The sequence below is a fragment of the Micropterus dolomieu genome, linkage group LG13 (assembly GCF_021292245.1).
Source record: "Micropterus dolomieu isolate WLL.071019.BEF.003 ecotype Adirondacks linkage group LG13, ASM2129224v1, whole genome shotgun sequence".
NCBI lineage: Eukaryota > Metazoa > Chordata > Actinopteri > Centrarchiformes > Centrarchidae > Micropterus > Micropterus dolomieu.
Genome location: NC_060162.1, coordinates 25560023 through 25586577, shown reverse-complemented (window position 1 = coordinate 25586577; position 26555 = coordinate 25560023). Strand labels below are relative to the sequence as shown.

At 39.2% G+C, this 26555-nt stretch overlaps 1 protein-coding gene across 3 annotated transcripts in view; it reads right to left on the bottom strand.

The window, feature by feature from the left end:
* The window catches only part of rab27b (RAB27B, member RAS oncogene family), a 75079-nt gene extending 50095 nt beyond the window's left edge, over positions 1 to 24984 (bottom strand). For 2 of the 3 annotated variants that reach the window (XM_046067440.1, XM_046067439.1), the window contains exon 1: positions 24598 to 24868. The gene's annotated coding sequence lies outside the window, so the exon portion shown is untranslated. Of the gene's footprint in view, positions 1 to 24597 lie in introns of all 3 variants that reach the window. The other variant, XM_046067441.1, reaches the window with a different exon arrangement.
* Positions 24985 to 26555: the final 1571 nt, after the last annotated feature.

Sequence of the window (26555 nt, the reverse complement as noted above, 5' to 3'; positions counted from 1 at the left end):
TGGTATGAAGATGAATTTTAATTACTTTTCCTGTCGCCACCATGAGGCTGACATTTTTGGTTTAAAGTGAAATGTCTCCACAACTATCGGATAATTTGGTTATATGCAATTAAATGTTTTACACACTCACACTCATGCTCCTTCAGAACGTGAACACCTGCCTTTTCATTTGGCGGCGCGATGAGGTCAACCCCCCCCCCCCAAAGTTTCTGAGCTAATTTCTGCAAAAGTAATGGCATTCCATGAGGCTGACCACAGCTCTACCGTGATCTGTCTTTTGTGCTAATTTACTAATATTAACATGCTAACACGCACAACTAAAACAGTAAATATGGTGAACATTACCTTCTAAACATCATTATGTTAACATTGCATGGTTAGCATTTCACTGCGAACGCCTCACAGAGGTGCTAGCATGGCTATAGACTCTTTAACCCTGTTACTTGTTACCTGGGCCTGGGATTGGGATTCCTTTTACTGTATTGTATATACGTATCTGCTGTATCTAATCCTGGATCCCACACAAGAATCATTTTTTCTGTTCAACAGCAAGGCATTTGTGACATGCAGAGTTGATAGATGTCGTTCAAGCAGTTGTACAGCAAATATAAAGTGTTATCATGAGGTGGTAAAATATAAAGTTTGCTATCTAGTCACAAAATCTAAGATATCTTGAGGTCATTAATATTAGAAAAGTTAGTCAAGGAAGAAAGTCAAGTATATTTTTGGATGTTATCTGTTAGGGATGCACTGAATGTTCGGCAACCAAAATTAATCAGCTGAAAATAGCAAAAATAGCACTTTCGGTGGTCAAAAGGCCGAAGAAATTTTACCGAACAATTACGTTGACATGTCGGCAGCGTGGAAGCATTTTAAAGTGTCCAAGAAAGACGCTAAAATCGCCGTTCGCAGACTCTGTTGTGGTGAATTGTCTACTAGCGCATACACTCCATCTGTGGTTGAGAAAAGGCAACAAACGGTCTGACCCGCTTTGAGTGTTGCTGAGAAGGTGATTAAGCTAGCCACACCTACATTTGGAGTGCACACGTATTCAAGCCTTTATGGTAAATCCACTGAAACAGACCAGTGCGAGCTGACAGGCAGGTTAAAGGCTTTATCCTGTCAGCTTCTCTCTTTACAAAGACAAGTGTTGCAGGATGACAGTCCTACCTGAAGAGAAGTTCTGAAGTCTTCATGTAACGCCATACGAGAAACACATACAACATTATTACAACATTATCATCAAACCCACATCAAATTGGGTCGGACTTCATGAATATAGCACAAGGATACACGTGACAACGTCCGGTTTTCGAAATAAGCTGTCTATACAGGATGGAAAGTATAAAACATATTACATGTTTACATTAAATGTAAATGGAAACATGTAATTTACTTTAGCAGACCCTCTCGGGCCTCAGACCCACCCACCATAGTCTCTCCAAATCCTGTGGGAAACACTGAGTAAAAAGACATTTTTTTTTACCACTGCATAAATGAATTAGCAAAACATTTTTGCTAATTAATTTATGCAGAGGTAAAAAAAAAAAGGCCAAATAAATGGGGAAAAAGTGTGAAAAACCTTGTTCAGCATTCTGGAATTTTTAATTTTATTCCGTTTTGGCTTCGGACAAGATTTTCATTTCAGTACATCCCTATTATCTGTTTCTCAAAATATTTAGAAAGCTATTTGAGCTTAGATTTGGACAAGATGGGGTTTTTTTCCCCCTCAGAAGTGAAATGTAACATTAAGTATGAAAAAAAACATAGAACTTCACATTTGTTGCGAAAGCTTGGTTACACCACCTCTGAAATGAGACATTCTGCATTACATTGACGTGCCGAGTCTGAACAGAGAAGCCTCTCACAAACTGAGAACAGGTATTTACTGTTTAGACACACCGGGGCAAAATGTGACTCAGCGAACGCTCCCATGGTTGTTGTTGTCAGCACAATGGAGTATGTTGTAGCTCGACTCCTGATCATCGTGTAATAATGTCACTCTCTTCACAGGCCGCCGTGATGTTGACAAGTCAGCAGAAACGGCAGATGCTGATCTAATGACCACATTCTTCCGGTCTTCTTTTGGATTAATGCCGCAGCAACAGTCAATAGCAAATCCATTCATGGAGACGAATGTAAGAATTTTTATTTATTGATTAAGGCAGTCTGTGAGGATAATGTCAGCAACAGATAGGACTTTTAATTAACTCAGATTCAAATTAGCTGTTGAAAAGTTTCATTCGAAAGCAAGAGAACAGCAATTTGGAGGAATTAAGACCCCCTTGAACAAAGGCGTGAGAAATATCGTATGCTGTACTATTGTGCTTAATATTTCTGCTGATTTCAGCACTTTGACGTGTGAAGTGAAAAACGGATTAATGGCAATTCCATTTACTAAATCGGACAAATTCCCATTAACGTATATGATTTTAAGGTTAGGAAATAATTTTGGCCATGATTAAAAAGGAGCCAACGTTGGTTGTACAGAGGAAATGGAAAACAAAGAGCGGTCTCCAATGTCCAACGCTCTTTCAAACCAATCCAAGCACCGCAACCTCCACCCTACACAAACTCTGTCATTCTCCAACTGACAAGAGCCATTTCCACGGCCACTAGAAGTCATAACAGTAAATATAGGTCATTTCCAGGCAATTTCACTAACAATTGATGAGGTCTTGTTTCTTGGAATGGCAGTCTCCTTTATTCATTAGCATCAAATCATCAGTCCAAAAGACAACACATGACCTTTAACTTAGGAACAACAGGCTGATGACAACTCTGCTATAGGCTGGAGACGCATACATTTTTAAACTGCAGACTGCCTCTCTCTCTGTGTGTGTGTGTGTGTGTGTTAGCATTTAACAGTCAGACTAAAGAACAAAATATAATAAAAAACAAAAAGTTAAGGATGAAGTAAACATAAGTGATGTAGTGATAATTTTATTCAGCTGCTTGAGGACATCTTGCATAAGGTGCTGTTATCGCTGTGTGTGTGTGTGTGTGTGTGTGTGTGTGTGTGTGTGTGTGTGTGTGTGTGTGTGTGTGTGTGTGTGTGTGTGTGTGTGCGCGCCATTTAATGATTTACCAGAGGATTTTATTGTTTCTCGCATTTCACACACTTCCTGCTGATAATATTTATGTATGTGATAGAGAAAGAGATGCCCCTGTCAGCTGAAGCTCAGTGCAAGAGTCACGAGTCCCCAAATGTGGAGGAAGAGGAAAACAAAACACAGCCAAGTTGGGGGGGAAAGACATAAGTTAGAGGAGGTGACCAAGGAGGATGAGAGGGGGATAAAGGAGAGAAGGAGGGTAAGGAGTTAGAGGAACAGGGGAGGAAAGATAAGAAGATGTAACAAGTGGGCAAGAGGGGGTGTAAGGAAGAGGCGAGGGAGCAGGAGGAGATGAAAAAAAGAGGAAGAGGAGGGAAACAACAGAGAGAATACAGAGGATGATTAGGGAATAAAGGGAACAAAAGAAAATAAAGGAAAGGATAGAAGAAGAGAAGGATACAGAAGATGTAGCAAGAGGAAAATTAGACCAAGAGAAGGGGGAAAAATGGCAAAAAAATGAGGATGAGGAGAAAAAAACAGCTGGCAAATGGAGTGGTTTGAGGCAACTACACACAAATGGACACAAGGTTTGATTCGCTGTGTTTATTTGCTCCAAACAATGTACTGTACCAACTGTGCAGATGTTAGTTGCAAGAATGCTAGCAATGGACGCACTGACCATGTGACCACTGACAAATGACCTGTGTTTGTGTTCAGTGATCTCAGAAGTCACCAGACACTTCTGTCTCTATCCTTTCTCTTCTACTCTCCTTACATTTATGAAACATTGCATTATGCGGATGCATCTTCACATGGCCCCCGTGGTGATACACACATACTCAAGTAGGGCTGTGCAATATGATGATATTGTTTGACACACTTTACCGTCATATTTTCGTCAGTGGATGAAAGGGGGCGAAAGTTAGTTTTACGTTGGATTGTCGACAGACGTCTGCCAAATGTCCGATGTAAAACTAATACACAACTTCAAACTAACTTCACCACGGTCCTCTCTTACACATATGCTGGTGTTGCGGAAAAGAAATTTGCATTTAGAATAAACAAACGTAGAGGAGAGGAAAAAACTTACTCAGAACTGGGTAATACTGAACAGGAGGAATCAGAGCATGCGAGCAAAAACGAGGAGCTCATACCAAAGAGAGAAGTCTGTTGAGCCACATGACACTAGCTCCTGGCATGATGTGCAGGACAGGTAATGTTTAATGACTTATCCCCGGACATTCAGCTTACTTTCTAGTTTACTAAAAAATGCTGTTGTTGTGATGTTAGCTATAGCAGCAGGAGAGTTGTAGTGGAGCAGCTGCTCTGGGACCATCTCATCCTCTCGTGTTAGCTAACTTAGCTAACGTTAGTTACATTACTTGCTGTGTCGTTGTTCACTCTGTCATCATGGTATTTGTTCTGGTACTGGATTTCTCCAGAATTGCGCAAGTTACCCCACCTTTATGAGGCAGAGAAATATCATGAGTTATTGTTGGAAATTTCAATAGTATTCCACAAAATACATTTGAGAAACGTGGCTTCTTTTATTAAATGAAACAAAAAAAAGAAATACCAGCAAGACAAAATTAGATACTAAGGGGTTGATATAACAAGCTAAAAACAAATTGCAGATAGGTTTTGCATCCCCACAGTTTCAAATGAGCACAGTATTATATCAAGGAGAGCACAATTTAATAATCTGAGGGAACAAATTAAGTAATTTGGGTAAAAATTACTACATTAAGCTAACAAAATAAGTACCACTTTTAATGTGAGGGCACACAACTAATTTGAATGAATTAGTTTTTAATGATTGATCTCTATTTTAAAGCATTAAAAGTATCTCTCCATTTAACAGATAATATTTGTTAGATTTTCAAATTTTTTTGATATCTATCAATATCTATTCACTTTCTCCACATGCAATATAAGAAAAATTGAATGCTTGTCAACTTGTTCAAAAGGCATTAAAATATTATATATATCCATGCTGTAGAAAATGAATTAAGAGCAACTAAAGTGTGGATGTATAGATGGAAACCACAGTGACTCCCAGTTGATTCAGGTCTATAACAAGCTCAGCCATAAATAGTTTATGGTTAATTCCTCCTCCAAACCACTCAGAGAGGGAAATGTGTCTGACTGCATTCCTTAGGCTTCTGAATTTCAACTCATCTGAAAGTGAATACCTCCTCGACTTTCATAAGTATGTGATGAAGGAAAGGAAAGAAAACACCTTGGAGAAAAAACAGAGGATGATAATGTGGATGGAGGAAGAGTTAATAAAAAGGGATGAACAGGACACAGGAGGAGGAGAGGGAGAAAGAGCAGGACAAAACTAAATGATTAATCATTCATTCATTTTTCAAAATCACAACTTGAACTATAATGTACATCAGTGGACCCCAACATGCATTATGATCGCTTACATAAGTCAGTCAATGGTGAGGAGAGTTTCCTTTCCACAAGAAAAACAAAAAACAAAGATTGGGGACAAATAATCATACAAACCACATTTTTTTCCCCTGTCCTGTTAATCTTTGTCTTGCAATCAACCCCCTCACATTTCTCTTGTGGCCCCTTGGAGGGGTCCCATCCCCCAGGTTGGAAAACACTGACTTACAACAGTTTCTACAACAGTTTCTTAGCTGCTCAACTGTAGGGGGTGAACGTTTTAGTTGATAACTGTTGACTTCACAAGCTATACTGTAATGAGAACCATCGCTGACAAATTTAATCAGCTGTAGCTAATTAACATTAACTCTGTGAGTGGGCCAAACTGCAAAACTCTTGGCTGGTGTCTGGTGAATATGCTCTCTGCATGCCAGTGTCTGTACCATTTATGCGCAGCCAAAGATACTGTTGTTGAGGAAGAAATACCACTGTTGTTTGTTCTTTAAAAAATCCTGAGGGTTTATGGGAGAAGTGGTGGTCGAAATAAAAGATCTACAAGCCCGAACTGCGTCAACTTTCAGACAGCTGTTTGAAGTTATTGTGAAGTATTAAAGGCAGACATTTGGAGGAGGCCCTTGGAATCTCCTTTAAAGCAGATTGTATTGTTGTTGTTAAGCTTATCACCTTAAAGTTTCAGGGTGCTGGTATAGTTCATGGTGTTCCTGGGATGCATGAATTGAACAGAGTCATCGTTAATGTTTTTTTTTAACACCGGTGCTTTACAGACTATGACGAGTTTGAATCTCTGCTGCGAAAAGACCAGAAGGAGAGAGAAAAAGGAGTGAACTGCAGTAGAGTAGAGAACAGGAGGGATACCACGTAAGAGAGATCATGAAAGAATAATAAAAGGACATGAGAAAACAAACAAACAAACAAAAAAAACAGTAGATGAAAAACCAGACTGACGATAGTACAGAGAAAAGAAAAGAATAGAGGCTAAATCCAGACACAATCACACACACACACACACACACACACACACACACACACACACACACACCAAGAACTGAGGATGTAATCCATCATTTTATAATACAACATATCAAATGACAATGTTAATGGGGTCGCTCGTAGTGACCAACCCACAGAGAATTACCACCTGAATCCGATGCTTGGCTTTACAGAGCTTTGTAGTGAGTTTCAGCTCACTGACTAGCTGTCCAGACCACAACTTTACTGTTTTGGTTCACTCTCGCCGCTCTCATAGTGTTGTTTTCAGTCGCAGCAGGTAGCTGTTTTCAGTAAAAATGGTCTATAAAAACCCACTGCACACTACCTGCTCAGCACCAAACAACAGACAGACACAGTTAAGAGACTAGCTGTTGAACAAACTGGAGCATTTAGCAGGTAAAGACCCAGATATTTCCCTCAGGGGTTGGGAGATGCAACTCCAAATGAATGATAATGTTGCAATGATATTGCAATGGTATTCTATGTTGGGTTCACAGCTTCCACTGCCCAATTATTATACAGATTTAAGCATTATGACTGCATTATTTGTATGTTTCTTGGCATAGCATGACAGAAAATAGTAACAGCCTTTTTCCACATCCAGCAGAGACCGAGCTTCATTATCTTTCCATTACAGACGTGTGTGTGTCCACCTTATGCATGCAGTCCAGTCTCCGATTTTAGCTCTTGCTTTGCTTAAATATAACAGGTAGTGATTTGATTTACTGTTGCTATAGAAAATCAGAGGAGCTTTAACTGCAAATGATTATCTTGCATGTGATGTATTTCCTGTTGAAACAGAACATTGGGGGTCAGACAGAGATAAGCATTTTGATTGGCTCACAACGTCTGTGTATGCTTTATTTGAATAAAGTTGGATATCCTGAGCCAGCCTTTGTAAAAGCTATCTGGCTGCAGTCTGAAAAATGCAATGATGCAAATCTGATTTACCAGTTTGAAAATGCACCCCCATTACAACAATTAAAACCATTAATCATTGACTAAGACACAACTTAAAATTAAGAGCCAACACCTCTTCTTCATCCTCTGAGAGCGCCAGAGAGAGCGCAGTGGGAGGGATGGAAACAGCAGATGTAACATCGTGACCAGTAACTCTTTGCACTTGGAAAACAACTCCACACCTCTCCTCCTCCTCTTTTCTCTCCCTTCTTCATCTTCTCTCTCCTTCTGCCTCCGTCACCAGGCAACTAGCCTTTCCTCCCTCTCTTTGCTTTTTCTCTTTCTTTCTCTTTGTCACTCCCCCTGTTCCTCATAAATTAAACCTCCCTCCTTCCCTGGCTAGATGTAGAGTTTATACTCTGTCAATATGACCAGGAATATGAATATGTAAACTATAATAATGCTGTAATAGTCATCATGTGTGCATAACCCTCTCTGCCAATGTAATTTATTTGTTTGCTACAATATCTGCCCTGGCAACTAAGGCATGACGAACATTTATATGGTTCTGTTTAATAACTCCAGGGGTGAGGTTCTTCGTCACAAGTTTTCTCTGCTATTTCTTCGTGAAATGTATTATATTACATAAAATTGCTATAATATGTGTCAAAAAAAACCTTAACTCAAAGCATTCGGTTAAGGTTTGGTAAAGATGTCACTTTAGTTAAATATTGACAATGCTAACTTGAAGCACGACACAGGATATGTTGACTTTTTCCCATACTTAATCAAAATCACCATCCATAACTTGTGAACCTCTAATCCTATCCATATGCTTTAAAAAGTCAGGTAAAGCAGATGTCTCATTTGGAGAACGGAGAGAACGTTTTAACAAGTTCAGCAGCATTGATTCATCAAGGAAACCCATGTAGTTTCCTCCTCTGAAACAGTTAGCAATGGTTGCAGATGCTCAGTCCCACCCCCACAGCTTATGTTTGATGCCTGTCATTGTCACTGTCAAAAAAGTAGGCCAACTGTTAGATTCATTACTACAACAGAGAATTAAGGCCACATTAAGAACAAATTAAGGATGAAGAAATTTTTATTTATTTTGTATTTCGAGAATAAAGCTGAAATGTCAAGAATAGAGTCAACATGAGAATAAATTTAAAATGAGAAACCGCAGACTTCAGTATATCTTGGGTATTTACAGCTTCTGTAAGTTTTCAATGTTGAATTTCTGGCATTATATGTTTTATTTTCTAGATTTAGCTATGTCGTTGGCAAATTGCACACATTTAAACAAGGCTTGTTGGTTCAAAAATAACAAAAAGACGTACGAAGACTTGAGTATTGAACAGTTGTTTGATACATTCTGTACTTAGTACACAAAAATGTATAGAGTTAGGTGGATAGCAAAACATGGAGAAGGAGTGTTAAATAAAGATGGTTACGTTGATATCAGCTCCTTAGTGTTTAAATGCGTTTGCTCATAGAAAACAAAAGAAAGTCATAAAATACAACATAAAATACACCTCTGCATTCTCCTTTGATTATTTTATCAAGACATTTCTCACAGTACACTTACAGCAAAAAAAAAAAAAAAAAGGTCAAGGAAGAGGAGTCTCGTTTTCTATGGGTGTTTTTATGGGAATATGGATCTTTCAGATCAATTGGAGGAGAGCCTATAGTTTGCATGTTCCACATTTAAGTGTGTCAAACAGTTTGGGACTCACTGAGTCTTGGTTCAGGTGGTCTTGATTAAAACTCTGCTAACTAGTATGTAATAACTGACTGGATGTCTAAAGCGGCAGTGTTTGTTCTTTCAGACTCTTTGGTTTGCAATGCGTTTCAACTTAATATGTTACTCTCATCCTTTCTTTCACTTTATCTCTCTCTCGCAGCCTTTTACTCCTCTCTTTCTCTTTGAATCTCACTCATCCTTGACTCGCTTCTCCTGCAGCTTCTCCCTTTCCACCCCTCTCTCACTCATCTGTCTTTGGGATCGCTTGTATCCAAAGTAGCACAGTTTTCCCTTGAAGCCGTTCCTACAATGAGGCATGCAGAGACTACTGACGTACATCAAGCAAACTCCTCACAGCTAGAGAGGGGAGATGAGGGATCAACACAAGTAATATACAAACCTCACAGCCCTTAGAACTTTAAAAGGAAAATAAGTTTTTTTTTCCTCATGAGTTTACAGTTGTATACTAACAAAAATTCTTATTAGATTACTGAGACATAAAACCACTTATAGCTCTGAAGGGTTATTGAGGCAGTTGTGGATGAGTTACCCAATTTAACATACTTCTTTCAGCTTGGCTTTTACTTAGAATAATAGTCAATTACATCCAGTATTCATTTTATGGAAAGTGGTTTGGTGATTTTTAATCTATTCTGATGGTCTCAGTTTTATTTTAATGCAAAGTAGGCCACATTTAGGGCCATAGCCAGGATTTTAGAAATACTGAGTCAAAGTAACCCCAGAATTCTGTCTCAATTTTTCATATAATTAGAGACATTAAAGACCTGTCAGAACAAAAATTCTACCCATAAATAGATAAATAATAGATAATAAATAGTAGATATAAAAATTCAGGAATCAGCCTACTTTTCAGAGAAGTAAACTCCCTCTAAAATCATATTTATAACACCTGTTGAAAGCCATGAACTACGTTGTCTGTTTCATTATTTAAAAAATTAACATTAGCCGATTTATAATCATCTGATATTTCCTATTCTGAAACACTGATATCCATATATGCCTCAAACAGTCTTATACACACGCACTTGATCAAAAGCACACAAAAAGAGGAAGATCCAACATTTTAGACAAAAACAAAACATACACACTCACACACACACACACACACACACACACACACACACACTCCCCAGAGTCGCCTTTCTGTGAATATAGTACATCCACTGCTGCTGGTTGCATTCATTATTAATAAGCTGCCATTAGTTTCTAATCTGCTGCTTCCTTTTACAGCACAGACATACTGTGCACAATTTTGGTCAACACAGTGACCTATACGATGCCTGTCAAAAGTACCCAAAGCACAAAGTCAGGCGTGGCAAAAATCATGGCCTGTGTGCCAACTATGGCCCACCGCCCGATTTTAAATGGCCCGCTGTTAATCTTTTAGTAATTAAATAAATAAATAAACTTGAATATTGCATGAGCTTGTATGTACATGGCACATCCTAGGTTAAACAGTAGTTTAGATGTTGCTGTCATCTTGAACAACTACCTGCTTGATTCCACCAGATGCTCCAAAAAAATTACCAAAATCAACACAATCTGAGCAAGTCAACAAAATCAGGCAGGCAAAACATTATACAGCTGTGTCCAGTGGAATCAAGGCATTAGTTTGAACACAAGAGGCGCTGTTATTTTGAACAACTACAAAGATGAAATGATGAGTTGATTAATACATGGTGGAACCAAAAAGACGATAGCGAGTGAATGTTCAAAATTTGAGAATGTGGCCCGTGACTTCTTCTATTTTTCAGTATATGGCCCGTAATCAAAAAGGTTTGGCCAACCCTGCACAAAAATATATCTAAATCTTTTTAGCAAATACTCAAATCCCAACCAAATGTATTGAAATTGTCACCGATTCCATCTCTGGATGTTACTGCCTGCTCTAAGGGACTAAACTAAACTGGTGTTTGTGCCTTGACTTGAACTTTCAACCATAGCAGTGTTGGTGCCTTACTCAGTGGATTAAAAATTTAAACACTGGCAATTTTAGTGCTTTGTTTTTGGATGTTTTAACCTCCATAACTGGCAATTTCTTAGGGAACTGTATTTCTAACCACGACAATGTTGTTGGTTTGCACTACGTGCCTTCTCTAGAGAACTGAATTTCCGTACTGGTGGTGTTTGTGCCTTGCATTAGAGGATTAAATCTCTAATCCCAGTTAGGTTGTTGCCTGGCTTTATAGAACTGAATTTTCAACCCTGTCCACATTACTGCCTTAATCAAGGGGATAAAACCTCCAACCAGGGGAGTGATAATATACCGCTGTGATGCATCTCCTGCGTTCAAATCAAGCACATCAAAGAAAGTGGGTTCTAGTTACAACTTCAAGTTAATTCTTGAATAAAGTAACATTTTACACTTTTTGTTAACTTTCGTCTACCAAGCTCATTTAGCTCTGTGGTAAAAGAAACTATCAATCCAATTCTGCAGAAATGCTACACCTTTTCCTCCCATAGTGTGGCAAGAAAAAAAAAAGTAAGGGTGGCAAAACTGTTTTTAAATAAATCACTAAATGACAAGGTAGCAGTTTAATAGAGGATCACTCTGCCCTCGCCCGACTCCTGTCTGTCAAAGTGGAGAGAGCAGAGAGAAAAAGTAAAACTTCGTGCAGACAATTCTAAATGTCAAGGCTTCCCCCTGAACCAGAGGACATTACGAATGCTGCACAGAGGTTCTGCCTGCTGGTGCCCACACAACTTTTTTTTTTTAAAAACACTATCTGTCAAAACAGGCTACAGAAAGAAAGTTGATAGACTGAATAATTTTCATCGTCAAATACAAGAAAAGAACACCCTAATGTGAAAGTTGGACGTCAGGTACAAATGAACGCAGACCAGAAAAAATGGGCGGGAAATAATTTATCCTTATGCTTCTTTCTAGCTGCAAATAAAAGAAATCTAGCCTACCACACGGAAGATAGATAGATAGAAAGTGAAATAATGAATGAAAGATGAGAGAAAGCGACAGCTTGTAGAGATGGCATTCAATCCCATGGTGCATTCTTGGCAGTGACATATAGATCTCATTAGTTTTTATGGTCAGTTTGTCTAAAAATGATCTCTGGATCCCTGGTTGTCAATAATTTAATAATGTGCTTAGTTACAAGGATTATTAGTACTGCCTCAAGGACCATTTCAGTGTGTTTTTAAAAGTCATTGCCTTGCATTCCCCCATCATTTACATCATGAGATTATGCTTATGCCTGGGATCTTGTATCTTTTTATTAGGGCTGCAACTAGGGCTGGGTAATAAAACAATAATGATAATTATCACAATATAATTTTCAATATATCGTCAATATATATTTGCTTTAAATCATTTAATCACAAACAAATTGGCACCTACATTTCCTATTAAAATATTTATTTTTTTGAAAAAAGATTAACTAATCATATTTGTTGAAAAAGATTTAAATGTTCTAACTCAGACTTCTGAAGTGATCCACTGTTTGGCATCAAGTGTTTGTCACATTCTGACCATAAAGAAAAGTTTAATCACATAATTAACCATCTGGGCCCGTATTCATAAAAACTCTTATTGCAAAGAGTAGCTCCTAGTGACAAAATTCTAAGAAAATTCTTAGAAATGTGGGCGTTTACTCTTACAATTAAAGAAAAAAATCAAAGCAAAAAGTAATTCAGAAAGCATCTTAACCCTTAAAATAGGTTTTAAAGTCAAAATTGTTAGGAGCACGGACGAGGACTTTTAAGAGGCTTAAGAGTTTCTTTAGTAGAGGAAAAAATGGCAGAAAGACGAAGAGGGAGAAGAAATGTGTTGCAGACAATGGATGACAGTGAGTTAATCGGACGCTATAGATAAGATCGTGCAGGGATCATGTTTGTGACTGATCTTATTAGAGACGCGCTAACATCTCCGACACAGCGCAGGAATGCCATAGCGCCAGAAATGAAAGTAATCACTACATTACGATATTTGGCAACTGGGAAAATGCAACAATGCAGCAGTGATGATTTGGGTCTGTCACAACCTTCTGTAAGCAGAGTGATCACACAAACAATTACAGCACTTTCAGAACCTCTTATTGTTCATTTCGTTTCCACTGGACATTCCCACCTTGCAGGCTTAAAAAACTGAACTGTTAATAGTTTGTGCTATACGCTCCCACGTCTGCTTCTTGCCATGTGCTGTGACACCCAGCCCGAATTTTCCTTTTAGAATGGCCTTGTGTTCATCCACTAACTGGGCTAACAGTAAACACTGTTCCTCTGTCCAGTTGGGCTTTCTGGCCCTTCTTGGTTTTGATTCTATGTTTGATACATTAAAACCAACATTCAAACCACCAATTAAATAGACATGCCAGCAATAGGTGTAATTGGAAAGAGTGGAAATTGTTTTATCATTCTAAGCCAATCAAATACCTTAAGGAAATTAACAGCATGGTAAATAAAAAACAGGATTTATATACACATATATAATGTGTGTGTGTGTGAACGGTCAAATACGAACTATTTGGCTTAGAATAGAAGCTATACTTAAAATCACTTTTTCTTTCCATCTTGGACAACCAACCAATCACAGTCTTCAAAAGATTGTGTCATACATAGCAACGGGGTCAACCCCACCTCCTCACTAAGTTTTTGTCTTTTCCTTGCTCAGAGTTGCCCTCAGATCAGTCCCTGATCGCTCTTAAGCTCAGACTGCTACGTAAACGTTTTTAAGCTAAATTAAGAGTTTTCTGACAGGATTCTTAGAATCTTTATGAATACGGGCCTGGTTTCTTCAATTTTCACTCAGGAGCAAAAATCAGCCTTTAAACTTGGAAAAAATAATGATTTGAAATTTATCGTGATAATTATCGATATCAAATGATATGAAATGTTTTTATCGTGATAACATTTTTGGCCATAACGCCCAGCCCTAGCTGCAACTAATGATTATTTCCCCAAAAAATTGGTTTATAAAACCCACCACAATTTCCAATTTACATACGTCCTCAAATGTTTTGTCTGACCAACAGTACAAAACCTGAAAGACAGTCAATTAACTATAATGTAACAAGGAAAAGCAGATAGATAAATGATAATGCACAGTAAATGTCTAAAATTTAATTTTGTAATATTGTTTTTTGAGTACTGTAGTGTTGTCTGTGACTCTTTTTTCACCAAGTGTTAGAGGGTACTGAAATAAAATGGGACTGAATAACAACTTCATGCTAGTCAGATTTTCATCTGTCATGCCGTGCTGCAAAATGGTTTCTGTGATACTGTGATATTGCAAACAAGGTTTTTGTAAAATAAATACTCTTATCCATTTTCAAATAGGTCCCTTTTATTTTGGTAATCCTCTTTGTCTCATCTCATTGTCGGAATCCAAACCATCTTTCAGTGGTTCCCTGTTTAGTCTGGAGTGAGACAAGGCTGCATCCTCATTGATCCTCTTCTCACCAAAGACTGGCTCACACCACAGCAGGTAAACCCAGAGACATTCACTGGACCTTGATCAGGCAGCTTTAGCTCTATTGAACTTTGCTGATGCTCTAGCCAACCTTACCACCAACCACAACAACAGACCAACAAACTTGACATATTTGCCTACATCAGCACCTCCAAAACTCAGTTATGTACATTAAAATATTATATTATAAACGTATATTTGACAGAGAAAGAAATATTTTCTCTGATATTACGGGTAGGGCTGAATGATTAATTGCATTTGCGATATTCTCGCGATGTGATGAAACGAGATTTTCTAATCGCAAAGGCTGCGATTACACTCTAGTCACGCGACACGCAAGCATCAACTTTGCACGTTACAAGTTCCTTGACTTGTTGTACAACGGACTTAAGCTTGGCAGAAGCTGACACTACAGAAACTTTAGTGTCACACAGGGAATGAAAGTAGCATTACTTTCATTCATTTAGCTGACGCTTTTATCCAAAGCGACTTACAATTGCTATACATGTCAGAGTTTGCACGCCTCTGGAACAACGAGGGGTTAAGTGTCTTGCTCAGGGATGTTTCACAGTGGGAATTGAATCCCGGTCTCCCACACCAAAGGCAAGCATCTTACCTATGCGCCACCACCCCCGGGCCACCCACGGGTCTTGTTGTCTGTAGGTAGGCCAACCTGATGATATTATATCATATTATTTAATGCCAGAACTTTACTCAAATTATCTTTCTCATATTATTAAAATTTGATATTTCGTCTCCACCATTGCTCATAATAATAATTCATCCATCACCTAATTTCATCATAACACAGGCCTGACCCACAAGAAAGTGTATGTTTAATCTATCTAATATTGTGTTGGTCATATTATACACCGATTTACACCTTGTCCGTTTTGAATAATACAGAAGGTAAAGAGCTTAAAAATTAATCGCATATTAAATCGCAATATTGGTAAAAACAGTAAACAAACCTGTTGGTGCCGATGTCATTCGGAACCACCGTGGTTTTGATCGTTTCAATACGCGATGTCCTTAAAAACAAGCCTCCTCCACATGGCTCATCTGCTGCTGTTATTATGAAAATACAAATTAATGGAAGAATAGACAATGCGTATGCTGGTGCTAATAGGGATCCTAATAAAGAAAAAGATTTTCCATTGATGAAAAGGTTTTTTAAAAAAATAAATAAATCAGATATTGGAATCGGCCAGGAAAAATGCAATCGGTGCATTCATTCTAATCTAAGTTATCAGTAAACTCACTGACTGTTGCCCCCCAACATCCTGTTGTTGCTTTAAAACTGAAAGCATACTCCAACCCATCCTCTTGTACTGTTGGCCCTGCTTCTACACCATTTCCACCATCTCCAACAAAAACAAACTTACCAGCATCACATAAAATCATGTCCCTTCCCACACCCAAACTTAGACATGAACGACAGAGCCATCACACACCTAGTCCTCACAACAGCAAATAACACAGATCACTCCCGCAATCATCACTTCACATTACTGCCATCTGGACGGAGATTCAGGACGTTAAAATTGAGGACACTACGCTTCAGCAGGAGTTTTGTCCCCTCTGCCACTGCAGCATTAAACAAACTGCGTTGCTTACGATGTTGTGTGCAGGAATATATGAATGTAGTTATAGGGACTCTATGTATTGCCCTTTTCTGTATATTGCTGTGTTTCAATCTGTGTGTTTCGATGTTGGCTGTGAAAACATACTATGGACCCCAGGTCGAGTAGCCAAGGTAACAACTAATATGGATCTAAGAAAACAATCTTTTGCTTTAATATAAACAGGATTTTAGTCAATGCTTCCTGGACATACAGTGAACGTTTGTTGGTTCGTCTGACCTTTGACCTTACCACAAGCTTGTGAAATATGTGGGGAAAACAGTGGCATTAGCAGACATGCTGAAAGTTGCCCTGAAAGTATTATATTAAGTCATTATTTTCAGTTACTATTAGGGATGGTCATTGCGACTCAATACCAAACAGCCGAAAATGGAGTAGTATCGAAACGTCTCCAGTCAAATGAGTACTGCATTTGATCCTTTTTGTAACCAAATTGGGGTGATAAATTACTATTTGTATGGTTTTGTTTGCAGCCAAACATTTTTAACAATTTTTATACAACAATTATTTGATAAAATAATACCAAAGAACTATTATGGCTTCAACAGGTGGCAAGGTATCGATTGATGTACTCTATTGGTATCGGTATCAATTTAAGGGTAATGGTTTTGGTATTGTAAAATTTGAAACATTACCCAACCTTAGTTACTATCAATGAGTAAGAAAGCAGATATTTAATACCAGTTGTGTAAATATGGCTTACAGGGAACTGGAATGAGTAAAAAGCATTTGAGAAGTAACATTTTAAAACAGCATTTCATTTAGCTCACGCATGAAAAGGCAGTCCACAGATAACAATCACTGGGGGAAAGTGTTAATCATTCATTTATAAATAAACAAACCTTTAATTTGTTTAAAATGAACCGCACAGTTTCATATTATCCAGTAGTGCAGCTTGATGTGATGCTCAGAGAACACAGCATAAGGATGGAGAAACAGCATCTATCTATCTCACAGATCCCTCAGAGAACAATGTGCCTCTGCTGTATATAAATCAACATTAGGCTCCATCATTAAAACAGCACTGCACAGCGATGAGTTCCCCGTCATGAGAAGTAGTAATAATCCTCGTATTTATGAGTGAGGATAAAGGTTGAGGGGAGAGAATGTACTGCCAAGCTGATTTACTGTCCAGAAGAACAGTCAGTTCAAGAAGAACATTATTGATCCTCCACTCAGACCCAGATTTCTGTTCTCACTCTTTCAATCAGTCCATTTCTCAGTCAAAGTCTCTGTCTCTCTCTGTGGCATAGCAAACTTTTAGGAATGATTTTTCTATCTAATAGTCTCAGGAATAGAGCTAGACTAATAAATTTGCATGGCTAATTCTGCTTCTGGCCAATACATGGCTATCAGCAGATATGCCGGCCAATAAGTAACATGTGATGTACAGAAATGTCAGATATATATTTGAACTAATCTAGAAACCACATATACATTACATAGTTTGTCCGCCTCTAAGCAAACATGGAGTCTGTTAAAGTCATGATGACTGATGATTCTGAAACTCTTATCAGGTTCTTCTTCTGCTACACTGAGTTGTTTGTTTGAGCTCACCACATACAAATGCACTTCAATTTCAATGCACTTCTGTCTTTGTCATCCCAAGTTCCTTTAAATTTGCTCTCTCCCTAACCCCCTTTCCGGTTTATCCAGCTGTAAATTATGCAGACTGACTGGCTGGACTGAGCGAGACACTTGAGATCAAATTGTTAACCTAAATGTGTCACACCATCTCCATCCTCCCACCAAAAGACTACAAATGTTACAGAGAGCTTTAAACAATACACGAGGTTGGACTGGTTACAAATATGGCTGCTGCCTATTTTCATTATTAACTGGTCTATCAGTCTGTTTTTTTTAATCGAACACCAATTGCTTGATTTTAAACATGAACTGATTTTTTGGCCACTCCAGGGCAGTGAACATAAGCTTTAAACACAAACACATTAGCTAACAGTTGTTTATTTACACATTCAGCAGATATAGAGCAACAGCAGCCTTAGACTTTTGTCTAACTGATGAATATAAGTCCAGCATTTACTCTCCTTTTAGCTCTGGTTTGGTCACCACCAACTCCTGGGACAAATGTCAGGCACTTAAACTAAATGCTCTGCTAGGTTCACCAGCTAGTCTAACTGTGTCCGTCTGCTGCAGAGAGCTGAGGGGAACCGCAACATTGCAGAATTCTCTGTGGGTTCATCACTACGAGCGACTCCTTTCACATTCAAGTTGTTAAAGTCTGTGTGCTAGGTGCTCAAGATGCAGCTCAGCTAATATGACTCTTCTTACTTTTGTTAGCATTTTCTTATATTTTATAGACAGCCATCTATTATTATACATCTTCCTTGCACATGTGACGGTTCATGAATGACATGGTCTAAGGCTTTTTAAAATTATTAAAATAATACAATCTCTTGAGAATTTGGAGGCTCTAGACTGAACAATTTTGGAAAATAATCTAATTGCGATTTTGTTAATCCCAGAGATAAACCCACAGTTCAACCACCAATTAATGAGTCCTTATCTCAGTTCAAATCTCCTCCATCCAGTCCATCTTTCTGTATCCCAATAAGCAAACACAAAATACTCAGTTCGAGGTTCAGTTCAAAAGTTGGCCAACGAAAATAAAACCAAGTGACGCCTCTCGTGTTTAATAGACAAGCTTAGTAATTCTCCGACAACACCGGACTCCCCCTGCAGCCACCGATGCTAGTAAGCAGCGCACTGGCTGTAACCAGGCTGTAACTCGGGACAGACTGCGTCTCTTTTGAACTTGTGCGTTTGGTTTGAAACGCAGTTTCACAGATATTTCCTGAGCTGACTGGTGGCTGTGTGTATGACGCAGGCGCTGATCGCCACAATGCCCTTACCTTACTACACGTGTCTTTCTGTTGTGCATTTTTCCTGTCTGTCAAAGCCGCGGATGACCCGACGATTTCACCCACCACCAAGTTACCCGCGGGTGGCGGGTGCTACTTAACTAAGGTTTATGCAGTGTCAGCTTCTGTCAAGCTTAAGGCCAGTGTACAACTAGAAGGCAAGGTACTTGCAGACGAAGCATCAACTTCGTCAGACTGCTTTCCTCTTGGGTGTCATGTGACCAGAGTGTAATTGCAGCCTTTGCGATTAGTAAATCTCGTTTTATTACATCACGATAATATCGCAAGTGCTATTAATCGTTCAGCTCTACTCTGTAGTATGGAGTATAAACAACACGCCCAAAATGACATACAAGACAATTTTCCAACACAACATATGCAGCTTGGAAAATACGACATATATGAAGGTTTCCCAAAACCACATGTACGAGTTTTGGCAAGCTGGACTGGTGCTTGCTCAGTCGCATGAAGTTTAAGCCATGGAAAAATGTAAAAAAGTTTGTTGTTTGGTGATGTTCAGACAACAAGACTACTTGGTTAGGTTTAGGAAAAGATTGTGGTTTGGGTTCAAATTAAGTACCCTATGTAAGTCACACTATGCAAGTCACGTGAAGTAAATCATCTACAAAATGTTATGTACCTTAAAACATGTCAACTTATCTTCTTCCACACAGGACTCTAACTTCAGTCTCCTCAATATGTCACTCACTCGATAAGTCACTCATCCTTCCATCCCACCGACCTCCCTACATGGACTTTCTCGCTCTTTATACATCACCTGACGACTTCAAAAAACATAAATGGGTAGAACTAAGCCATTTTTCTTGTGAGGACTGGCAGGATATAAAAGCAAGTGACAGTCAAGGCAGCAATAGAACAAAAAACAGACTGTTTTGTCTCATCTTGTGATTATTCCTGGCTCCAGCGGGTTTATATTGACCAGCATTTATTCATTACAGCTCTGGTTTGTAATTTAGCTCATTAGTTGTGAGAAAAAAACCCCAGAGAATTATTAATTAACCCGATTATTGCTGCCAAGAAACATTTCTATCACTGAAACTCAATTCTGCTGACAGCCAATCAGAAAAGCACACACACCACGCTTGAGTTGGAGAGGAGTGTTAGTGCAAGCAGGCCCTCGTTATCAGGTAGAAATCTTATCTATGCATTAATCATCTTAGGAAGGCTGAATCCCGCTGGTTCTGGCCAATACACTGCAGGTAGGTGGCAGGAGGAGGTGAGAGAAGCTGTGCCAGAGAGGGAAAGACAGAGAGTGGGAGGAAAAGGGCATAGTGGTTAGGGAGAGCCATCCCAGAGTTAAAAGGTCACAGAGAATCATCACAGCAAAACACCTAACCTGTATTCTTGCCAGCTATAACTCTCTCTGGATGAACGTCATAAACCAGAATTTTTAAACATTACCATGGAAACTGCTGATACACCTCATGAAGACTAAATGATAATGGCATGAAAGGTCTACATGATGGAACATGTACAAATAGTTTGACTGTGACTCCAGATTATTGTTATCTCCGTCAGATGATGTGGCAGACAGAGCAGGAAGGAGGGGTGAATGGAAAAGGAGGAGGAGAATTTGGCTGAGAAGACATGGGAACAATAAAGTCTGCATGATTGGAAAGGGAAATGTTAATTACTATTAAGGCCGCGTTGATGGCTCCACATCGCAGACAGTCTGTCATTTCTGTACTGAGCACTCAGTGTCCAATATTCATTTTTATTCTATAGCTCTGCATTTAAATGAAAACAAAACTGCTATAATGTCCCATAATTATATCTGAGAGAGAATATCAGTGTCAATCTTTTGCAGAAAGGTCTGGACGTTGTTTAGACACTCCTCAGCATTAGCAAACATTTTCAACAAACAGCGGCACTTCAGAGGTGTGAACGCAAAATGTCACTGAAATAGGGGAGAAATAACCATTCACTGCATTCACACACCATCACTCACTCCCTGGATGAAACGCATGTCAATCTGCTGCAACCTCGCAACTTGCTGGCATACTTTTGCGCTGTTTTGTTGATTAATTCATCTGTTTATGAAATTTTAACAAATGAATAGCGATTTTGAGGAAGCCGAGGCCTTCAGTGTACAATAATACAAGCAGAGATAACAACCCCACGAGCCAAATGTAATCTGTTATTTCCATTACGAGTCCATCAACTTGGATTGATACTGGAGACACGAAACAATAAAGCTGCCAGCAGCTCAAGGGACGTAGAGTGCATTACCAAACCAATAAAGGCTGCTTCCACTAATTACCTCTGCTCCTTCCATCTTTGTTTACAAACTGATTTATGAGTCAACAAATACCCAGAGTCTGCCTATGGGACGGAGAGAGATACTCCATTACTGTCACAGTGGCAGGGGAGCTCCTCGTGTGTTTATCTGAAGTATCGTCTCTCATTCAGGGAAACACCTACCTGAACGGTTTACGGTGAAGTCAAAACAAGCAACGAGTGCAGACAAAGTACTGGTTGATTTGTAACAGAAGCTGCAAACTCTTATACAGACACAAAGCTTCCTATCACATTTACAGACTGAGAACATGTGTAGTCTCTGCAAAGACATTATTCAGACAGATAATGCGCTCTGAACAGGTTCGAAAAACACTTGAATTTTTGCAGAAACACTTAAAGCTTGGCTGATGTTCCACAGGTGTTATTTTTACCTCATGATACAATAATGAAGCCTGAGGCTGTGCGTGACTTGACAGAAGACAGGAAACGGACGAGCTGAAGTTAGGGACCATCTCAAAAGTGCATGCAAATGGGCGAAAATGTTTTGTCAATATCTTTCTCATTTTTTAAAAGACATTTTCAAACAAAATTGATTTTTTGGGATTTCCTCCCACTGCATGCACAATCTCCTATTATTTTTAAGAGAATACGCATTCAGGCAAAAGGATTATTATGGACAATATTTTGTCTATAGCAGACTTTACATTCATCTAGGCTTCCACCCAGATCATTAACAGTTACTCAGCTTTTATTTAGACTCAAGGTGGCATTCAAATACAAACAATGTTTTATTATGTGATTAGAAGATTATGTTATTTTGTTGGCAGCTTAACTTATAGATATATGTATCAAGAGCATAAATGGCAGTATTGAAATTGATTTAATGCAGAATATCAAGCAGACTATCTCTAGAATGAGCCACGCCCACTTCCTATATAATCTAAAAACAGATATTTTTGTGACATAATCAGACACAGATAGAAGCTTTGTGTTACCTCCCAGGTACACTCCTGTTTTGTTTTTTTGCCATTGACAATGTTAGATGACCAACAGCACACTTTTCCTCTTTGATCAAAAGTGAAAGGTAAAAGCTGTGAACATAAAAACTGTAAGGGGAGGTAAACGATGACTCCCATGGTGCATTTCAGTAGGGAAACAGGCTATCCAGTGGTGGAAATTGCCACATTTTACTGGGGGAACTATACTTGGGTGGGTGTCGGTGGTGAGTAAAATCAATTCTTATTGATTTAACTCTGCTCTCCTCACACACTGCATTGTTTCCTCTCCTGTCCAACAACAACAATAAACACATGTATTGTCAAATAATCAAGATTAACATAACATTAACTAGACAAGATATGTCAAAGGTGCCACCAATGTTCGAAGAAAGCAAACGACCACCATCGATTTTAATGACTTTCTCGACAGCTTCAGTGATGTTCATAGGTTTTCAATTTAGTCCCCAGCACCCACAGGTGGTCATTTGACTGGGTCCCAGGGAAATTAAATGGGTACCCATTAAAGACACATTTTTTTGACAAATTGTAGTGGTGTTTAAGGATGGGTCTAATTAGGATTTTTAATACGGTTATCGGTTCACTTCTTCATCAATACGTTTTCATTACTGAAAGTGCTTTTAAAAAAGTATACTTTAAAAAATAATAAATTCAGTACATAATTAGGACTGAATATTGTCAATAGAATTAAATGTTGTTTCTAGAGCAGCAACAGTAATGTTTACAATAGCAAAGTAAATATATGCTCTGACAAAGAAACCCTACTTTGGGGACTGGTTCCAGGGACCCGCAATGTCACGCCTTACCATCGGCTGTATGGGCAGAATCTGGATTTGTGGTGCATGCACAGACAAATTATATTTGATTTAAGAGCGATTTTTCCAAAAACATTGAATAGATTTTCGAAATCTGAGCAGGAACGCCATTCTCTCTCGACTTTTACTCCCAGAATGGCATTTCTGTGGTTGAGTCTGCACTGGCCACAGTTAAATACATTCTGCTTAAAGCATGAGAACTGAAAAAAGATGTGTGGTGGTTCAAGTTATTTTCCGGTCTAACATTAAAACTCCCAAAAATATTTCAGCCAGACTTTTAAAAACAGGAAATACAACTACGTGGGCGAAATAATGTGGACACACAAACAAAGTGCAGTAGCCTAAAGCTTGGCTTCAAATCTTGAGTATTTCTCTAGAAACGGCTAACAGCTAATCTCCTTCATCGGGATTGTGCGGGTATGTGACATCACCTTTTTCCTACTAATCCCCAGCCACTTCAAACTACCTAGAAGAGCAAAAAGAAAAAAAAAAGAAATGCAGAATTCTCTATGAAATACTCAACACTGTTATGACTTGTGTTTTCGTGTAGGAATCTATCAATCATAGTAAGAAGCTGAGTGAGAAAATAGGTTTCCGGGGCCTTTAAATATACACCCATATGTGATATAATCTGCTGCTATGACAGCCTCCACTCTTCTGATTTCCGGCTTTCCACAAGATTTTTGAACCTGGCTGCAGGGCTCCCAAAAGGTTCATCCCAAAGGTGTCGGATGGGATTGACGTCAGGGCTCTGTGCAGTCCAGTCAAGTTCTCCCACAACCAACAGGTGGAAAAATGTCTTTATGGACCCGGCTTTGTGCACTGGGGGCATTGTCATGTTGAAAGAGGGAAGGCTCAAACACAAACTGTTAACACAAAGTTGGAAACACTGTTGTCTAAAATATCACTGTATGTTGTAGCATCATAGAATTCTCTTCATTAGAACTAAGGGGCCTACACTAAACCATCAAAAACCACTCCAGACCTAAAGTAGACAGGAATGTCCACCTGACAAGTAACACCTTATCTCTTACATTCCCCCGTGAATTGCAGGCTCATACACACACGTGCATGCACACCCACACACACAGACACCAGCTACAAACACACTGTATGCCAACTCTACAGAGAAAATGCACGGCAGATCACGTCCACACACACACATATAACGCAGTAATTTGCCTGAAGTGCCAACGGTGCAGCGCATTGCATGTGCAGATAAACAACTGTGGCTTTAGTGGCTGCAGACACTTTACTTCTCAGCAGATCCTCCAGCAGCCCTGCGTCGGGGCTATGACTCATACCGCCTGCCTTCTCTGGAAACGACAAGTAACACGCTAACGCACCAATAAACAACAACCAAACAATCATCTGCATCAGGCACGACCCGAGCCTGGAAGATTAACGTCTCCTTCTTTTCTCTTTGGCACTTACCTTTCTTTGACGTTATAGAAACAAACTCAGATCCTCCACTCAGGTGTCTGCTGCTGCTGCTGCTGCTGCTGTTGCTGCTGCCTGGCCAGTTCGTCTCCTCCTCCTCCTCCGAGACGTCGCATCTCTTCCACAGTCCTTATGGAGAGGGAAATCAGCGCAGAGATCACCAAACGTGCCTGGAGGTCGGTGTGACGACCCGGCGGACTGTTTGATGGGGTGCAGTGTGGGGAGTGCTCGATCGTACCTCTGAGAGTCCAACGGGTCTGATGGATGTTGCTCGGCTTCCTCGAGGGGTGGAGGTTTGACGCTCCTGCCGCTTTCAGGGACTCGTCAGAAACTCGGATTTCTCAGATGTTCACAAACAGGTGCGTCTGATGATTTAATGCCAGAGGACGTTTTTTCACACAAATAATTGCAACCTTCCCTCTGCGTTAAATTTGGAAGAATCGTTACAGGCTATAGCATACCATACAAAAAATGAGTCCTTGCACTGGTTCGAATTATTATTGTATGCAAACATTGATTAGTACGGAAGCGCATTGCATTCACCAAAGAAAAAAAAAATTGTAAGCCTTATCTCATAATTATGAGATCAGGATGTCGTAATTACGAGAAAAGATGTCGTAATTACGAGAAAAGATGTCATAATAACGAGATAAGATGTCGTAATAACGAGATAATATGTCATAATTACGAGATCCCGTAATTATGAGATCCGGATCTCGTAATTATGAGAAAAGATCTCGTAATTAGAGATGACTGGAAAGGTGCCATTTATTACTGAGTTCAGTAAAGTTGGAAATAGATTCACAGATTTGAGCTTCCGGGATCAATAACTCGTAAGCAAAACGTGTTTAAAACACAAACGAGGCCTCTTTATTATCGTAGTTAATAAAGTAACTAGTAGGGACAAAGATACTAATCTACGGAAGCGCATTGCATTCACCAAAGAAAAAAAAAATTGGAAGCCTTATCTCATAATTACGAGATCAGGATGTCGTAATTACGAGAAAAGATGTCATAATAACGAGATAAGATGTCATAATTACGAGATAAGATGTCATAATTACGAGATCCTGTAATTATGAGATCCGGATCTCCTAATTATGAGAAAAGATCTCGTAATTAGAGATGACTGGAAAGGTGCCATTTATTACTGAGTTCAGTAAAGTTGGAAATAGATTCACAGATTTGAGCTTCCGGGATCAATAACTCGTAAGCAAAACGTGTTTAAAACACAAACGACGCCTCTTTATTATCGTAGTTAATAAAGTAACTAGTAGGGACAAAGATACTAATCTACGGAAGCGCATTGCATTCACCAAAGAAAAAAAATTGGAAGCCTTATCTCATAATTACGAGATCAGGATGTCGTAATTACGAGAAAAGATGTCATAATAACGAGATAAGATGTCATAATTACGAGATAAGATGTCATAATTACGAGATCCCGTAATTATGAGATCCGGATCTCCTAATTATGAGAAAAGATCTCGTAATTAGAGATGACTGGAAAGGTGCCATTTATTACTGAGTTCAGCAGGGACGTGCACAGGGGGGTTGCTCTGGTTGCCCGGGCAACTGCCCGTTTGCCTTTCCTGACTCAAGTTGCCCTTCCGACTCGCCCTTCCGAGAAAAAAAAATAAAATAAAAAAATAATCGCGATCGCAAAGCCTCATTCACTTCCATTCGGGCACCGAAAGTGAAAGTCAGTAGGGGAAGGGCAAACTCTGTTTAAGTGGCTGCACTGCTGCAGCGCTGCCTGCACGTCAGTCGATTCTGTTCCCTACCGGAATTCCTGTTTCCTTCCTTTATGCAATCATACTACAACAAATCATGCGTAGTTTTGCCCAGTTACCATACGTGATACGTACCAACAGAAGTGAATACGAGCTAGAAGCGCAACTGAATGTACGGGAAGCCAAAAGGTTAAAAAAGGATTGTATTTTTTTCCGAAA